Consider the following 6,013-nt stretch of genomic DNA (forward strand, 5'->3'; position numbering starts at 1 on the left):
GCCGTTGCGGGCCGTTAAATTTTAACTGTGAAGACTTTACGCATCCTAATAGAACAACCACAACGACTTTTAGTCAGGGATAAAACTAGGGTGTTTACACTCGATGGAAAAACAAGATTAGCGGTAATCGTATGAAAAAAAAATTCTTAGTTAAAATAGCCACAAAAATATAAGGAATGGCGTCGTCCCTAGTTTGTAAAATAGATCGCGGGCCCGGTGATTTGTGCTGGTGGACCTGATCTGGCCTACGGGCAGTAGATTGCCCACACCTGGTAAACAATGTTGATTTTCTTTGCTTAAGTTACCGAATGTTGCTGACTCGGAATCAAACCCTATCACTTTTTTTAATCGACTTTAGAAGCTTCGACTTCCCCAGTGTGAATAACAATCCGCGCTATGCTCAGACTTGTTAGTGCGGAACGTTTACAATAAATCTAGGCAAGCGGGGAAGGGAAGAAAGTGGCCATTCTCCCACAAATTTTGTGCCTAGTTAAAAAAAAGTAATTTTTTCAAGTAAATGGAAAAGCTATTGGCGCTCCTCGCGAATCTAATTATGTCTCTAGAATATCTTAACCCATTTTGATAAAATTGCTTTAGCCCAAAGGCGTTGTACGTGCTATAGCAAAACAAAACATTAAGGTTTCGCAACACACAAAAAATAAAGGCTTGTTTATAAAATCGCTTTAGTTTTTGCTTTGGAGGTAACACTTGAACTGTGTGGTGTTCATAAGGTTAGTTTTTGTTACTTTTTATGTCGTCACATTTTGACTTAACGTTGTTACAATAGGTACGAGGCAACTCAAAAAGTGTGCTAGTGCTAGTCCTCCTAATTATATCATATTAAATTAAAGAAAAATAACCATACTAAATTAAATAAAGTACCCACAACCAATAGGCATTTTTGTGTTTTGTTGTAACGGTTACTAAAAACGTTGGCGCATTGCTTTTTACCACAATAAAATTTATAGACAAATTGCTTTAAAAAGTTTCGCTTACTGTTAGACGCTGCATTATGCCAGGGAAGAAACTTCGTGCTTTCAAGCAGCAAGGCAACTCAAGCAACCGCCAAGTCAGTGTGCATGGGTGGAGGTGGTAACTTGGCAAGTATTCCTGACGAAGCAACACAAAACTGCATCAGCACTCTCGCAAACAGTAAGGTTGGAAACGGGTGGACTGGAGCCTATACAGTCCGTAAGTACCAAGAAATGTGCAAACATCAATTGAAATAAAATTAACACAAAAAAATGTTTTCTCTAGATGCTTTTATCGGAGGGATACGAATTGGAAACAAGTTTAAGTGGCCAGATGGAACAACATTTTCAAGATCTATAAGTTTGGATAAAATTAAATTTCAGGGATGTCCGATAATGTCAAAATAAGATCGGATCGGAGCCGATACCCGATTTCAAATTCGTCCGATACTTCGATAGTGTCGGTGCTGATCCAATACCAAATTAATTTGTACATGTTTTGCCATTCAACGTAGAAATGGTAAATTTGATGGAAACTATTACACTAAACATTGAAGATAAATAAGCTTAAATAGGCTTCCGAACGCGAAAACAAATTTCTACATAGTATCCTATAAATTATCGTTGCTACAATTTTAACAATTTTGCTTTTTTGACCATTCGTCACGCTCATAACCAAATTGCCTAAATCATTTTTTATAATTTTCAGAGTTTTTGCCCAAGTCACTGTTGACATCTCCATCCATAGAAAAATTGCCCAAGTCATTTTTTTGCACAAGCGAGTGGGAAATGACCTAAAAATGACCCAAGCACTTTTTCTGTGGATGGTGATGATACAAGGAGTGACTGAATCAAAAACTTTAAAAATCAGTAAAAAATGACTTAGACAATTTGGTTATGAGCGTGACGAAGTAATGACGTCATTTGGTATCGAATGGCGATATTTTTTGCGCAAAATATTGGTAATTTGTATGTATCGGACATCCCCAGTTGAAATATATAACAGTATTTTGTTATGTTGGTCCTAATAGAATAATACAACAAATGAAAACCTTGCGGCGATGGTCATAACAAAACGGTGAACCCACTGTAACATAATATTCAAAATACATCCATAAAAACTTTCTTTCTGTTATTGGCCATCCGTTATATTAGCTAGACCAGTGGTTCTCAAAACATTCTGTGGCCCAATAGTTTTATGAAAGAAAAAAACAAAAAAAGGTTTAGAACAAAACACAGCAGAACATATTTCAAAACAGATTATTTATGCAATCGTGCCTGTAAAATTAAATACAGTCACACAAATGAAACCAAATCTTTTTTTTAAATTGGTCTGTGACCCACCTTTAATGTTCTTACGGCCCACCAGTGTGCCATGGCCCACTGGTTGAGAACCGCTGAGCTAGACCATTATCATACCAAACCTTATAAATTATAGCACATCATAATCTTATAGTTTCCCCTGTAGATAAACATAAAAGAAAAATTCCTGTTTTTCAAACATTCGATAATTTTTGATTAACCTTTATATTCCGATATGTACCCTGTGGGCCCGGGGAAGTATTCGGGGGCCAGTGGCATATATTATTTTAACTGTTAGCTAGTTGAACTCAAATATGTACTTTGCACTATTGCGATTCGTAAACGTAAGCTGGGGGCAGAAAGTGTTTAGAGCCCAAGAAGGTGCACCAGTGCACGAAAGGTTTGACTTTTCCGGTTCAGGTTCGGGTTCAAGGATTTTTTTCGGACTACGGTTCAGTTCCGGTTTCGGTTCGGAGCAATTTAAAAGTTCTGGTTCAGCTCCGGAACGGATATAATATAAGTTGTGTTAAATCTAAACATGTAGGTCAACAAATGTAGAGAATAATCTTTGAATAGTAAGTTATTCAATTAAAGTTACGTGACGTATTAAAAAAACAACAACTCATTATTAAAATATCTAAAAAATTAAAAAATCAACGTTTTTTAATCAATATTCAAATGTTTTCATTAAATTTTAAACATGGCATAACTTTAGTCTTTAAAATACAAGTTGTGACGTCATGCTGGAGCGAACCGCTTTTATTAACAAGTTCGGGTTCGGTTAAGGTTCAAGTTCTTTCAAATTATTTGGTTCAGCTCCAGATCGGCTCAAACAAAAACTGACCCAAAACCGGTTCATAAAGTTCCGGTTTGGTTCCGGTTCGACTCCCTGGTTAAACCACTGATTTATTGATTTTTTACAACAGATAGTAGTACTTGGTACACACCGGGATACAACGGTTGGATAAATGAAAATACACCAACAGGCAGCGGAAGTTGTATGAAGTTACTAGGGTCACGATCCGGCTTCCCAGGCAGTTATGCTTACACTTGGAAGTGGATTGACGCGTCGTGTAATTGGTATATCTACTTCATATGTGAATATGAAGGTAATGTTATTTAAATTCAAGCAAAAGGATTGTGAATCAATACATATTGCCGCATAATTTGTTACGACTTTAATACCGACGGATTAGAAGGCTGCAGATTTTTTTAATTGTTCTGTTTTGATAAAAAAAAAACTATGCTTCAGCATAAATCAGCTTCATATTTCTCTGCGGGGTTATACGATTCTTCAACGTTTCTGAAAATTTATAACAAAGGGTTTGTGTGAAGTTGTACATAACAAGCGGTAATATTGACAATAAAATAATCTACTTAAAATACAATGAAATAATATGCTTAAAATAAAATGACATCTGTAGCGGGTATATACATCATTTCTTTACCTCATAATTATTTGTTGATCAATTTTTTTTTAGTTTAATAAGTATAAATAGCAAAACGTCATGTATTAAGATTAGATTGTTTTAACGTTTGGCAGAATTCCATAAAGGACAACGTATTGCAATAATAATTTAAAAAACAAACCTAGTAATTTCAATTTAAACAGAAATTAGGTTACGTGGAACTCTATGTGAAGTAACATTGGAATATCGTTGTCGCAGGGGGCGTTATGTAGGCTACTTCTCGTCAGATTTTAGTTTTACACGAATACTCCGCCGGGTTTGTTTACGAATCTTTTGAATAAAATGTGTTAATCGCACAGTCAACTACCAAGCTTGACTTGCAAATCTACCGACAATTACGGCACTAGTACAATTTAATCTTTGTTGGCTGTATATTCCGTAGCAACTCCTATGTTCAGCAACTCACCCCAGTGGCTGTAAAATTGGTATTCGTCTAACGTAGGTGGCTAAGATTTTTCCAAACTACAGCACACACGAAATCCATTCATCGAAGAGTACTAACTAATGAAAATCTGGGGAATATCCTTTATCATCACTTTAGGTGAAGTGAATCTAGTCAGTGAGAAATGTTCAGCACGTATACACGAATTTCACCCGTCGGTTTAAAAGGTTTCACGACATTCATGTTTAAAGTTTTGATGTGTAATCAGTGCTGACTGATGAAAATCTGGAGAATTAAATTTGATATTGGAAGTCGATTGAAGAAATGACGATGAAAGAACTGGTACGAAATACTATTTTGGTGTAAGAATAAAATCAAGATTGATTTTATTGCCATACGCTTCGTGCATATGGTTTGTGTACACTTTGGGCGTAGTCCAGTAACAAAAAATGCTCCTAGCGCTAGAGGCAGATTTTAGATTATAAATAGGGCCCGCAAAAGTCGGCCCGCCGCCTCTTTGACATTTTAGACACGAGTCTATATCACATACGTTTTGACTATTTCACCTACGTAATTGCGATTCGGGCGAACGATTATTTTACCTCCAGTTTGTTTACGTTTTGATTCTGCCTTTTCAGCTAGATCAGCGATTCTTTACCATTGCGCCGTGAAAATGCTTTCAAGTGTGTCGCGAAAAATCGGAAACCGCACAAAAAATTTTTGGACATATGTTTTTTAAGATTTTTATTTTTTTTATTTTCGGCGATGTAACAAAAACTTGCAAGAATTTTAAATGAAATATCTGTATACCAAAAAAATCGCGTTCGCTTCGCTCGCTAGGTGCGCCTTGACTTAATACGGTTAACAAACACTGATCTACATTAACTTTAAAGTTATCGCGTTTCCTCAAAGTGGTTTTATTACACTTTTCATTAGAAGTATGGATGACGGCGTGTGAACTCGAATTTTAAACCAAACAAACGCTTTTTTCGCGTTTTGCGTCAACACTTTCCTGCCTCTGTAAATGTAATTAAACACGTTTTTAAGTGCAAAAAATATCCGAGGCCCGCCTGATTGACAGTTGTTCTATAACACTTCAATAACACAACTCTTAGTTAACATTTTGTGCGGCCCGCAGAGACTTTTCTGAATTTGGTTTTGGACTGCGACTAGAAAAAGTTTGCCGACCCCTGGTCTAGGGTTTTGAGGCAAATCACTAAAATAGTAATAGGATTGTTTGAACAATACTATTAGGATTACAATTATAAAAATTGGAGCAATGTTTTTAATTTGTCTGATATCTGTTAAGCGCACAAATATTTTGACTTGGCAAGGTAGATGAATTTAAATGCTAGGATGACGACCATCGTTTATATTTTTACTATAAGTTAAATTTACGCGGCACGTGGGTAAAACTACAAAAAAGTTCGTGCTACTGCGCCACCCACACAAATGTACCACACGATACTTATTATCTGATGGAAATACCAAGGATTTTTCCATGATTTTATGGTATTTATTCATTATTAAAACTGTAATTTATTTAAAAGCTAACAATGTAATACGAGTTAAAACGTCTGCCTTAACAAGCGGAAAGTCTCTACAAATTTTACTGTTTTTTAACAGATTTAATAAGAACTAATTTAGTACCTAATTTGTAATGTTACTAAAACGCTAAACAATCGATAAAAAACCAACGTTTCACGTTGTTGAAACATTTTTGCGAATAACGAGTTGTTTTTTAAACGGAGTTAATAATAAAATGGATTGCTTTTTATTTCTGTAGCTCCTTTGCCACCAAATAATGTGAGGTTGACACCTTCACAAACACAAATCATTATAAGCTGGACAAACGTTTCTGGGGAAATTGTGACTTCATACTTCCTGTA

This window comes from Ascidiella aspersa, chromosome 8 (assembly GCF_963924565.1).
Source record: "Ascidiella aspersa chromosome 8, kaAscAspe10.2, whole genome shotgun sequence".
Taxonomy (NCBI): domain Eukaryota; kingdom Metazoa; phylum Chordata; class Ascidiacea; order Phlebobranchia; family Ascidiidae; genus Ascidiella; species Ascidiella aspersa.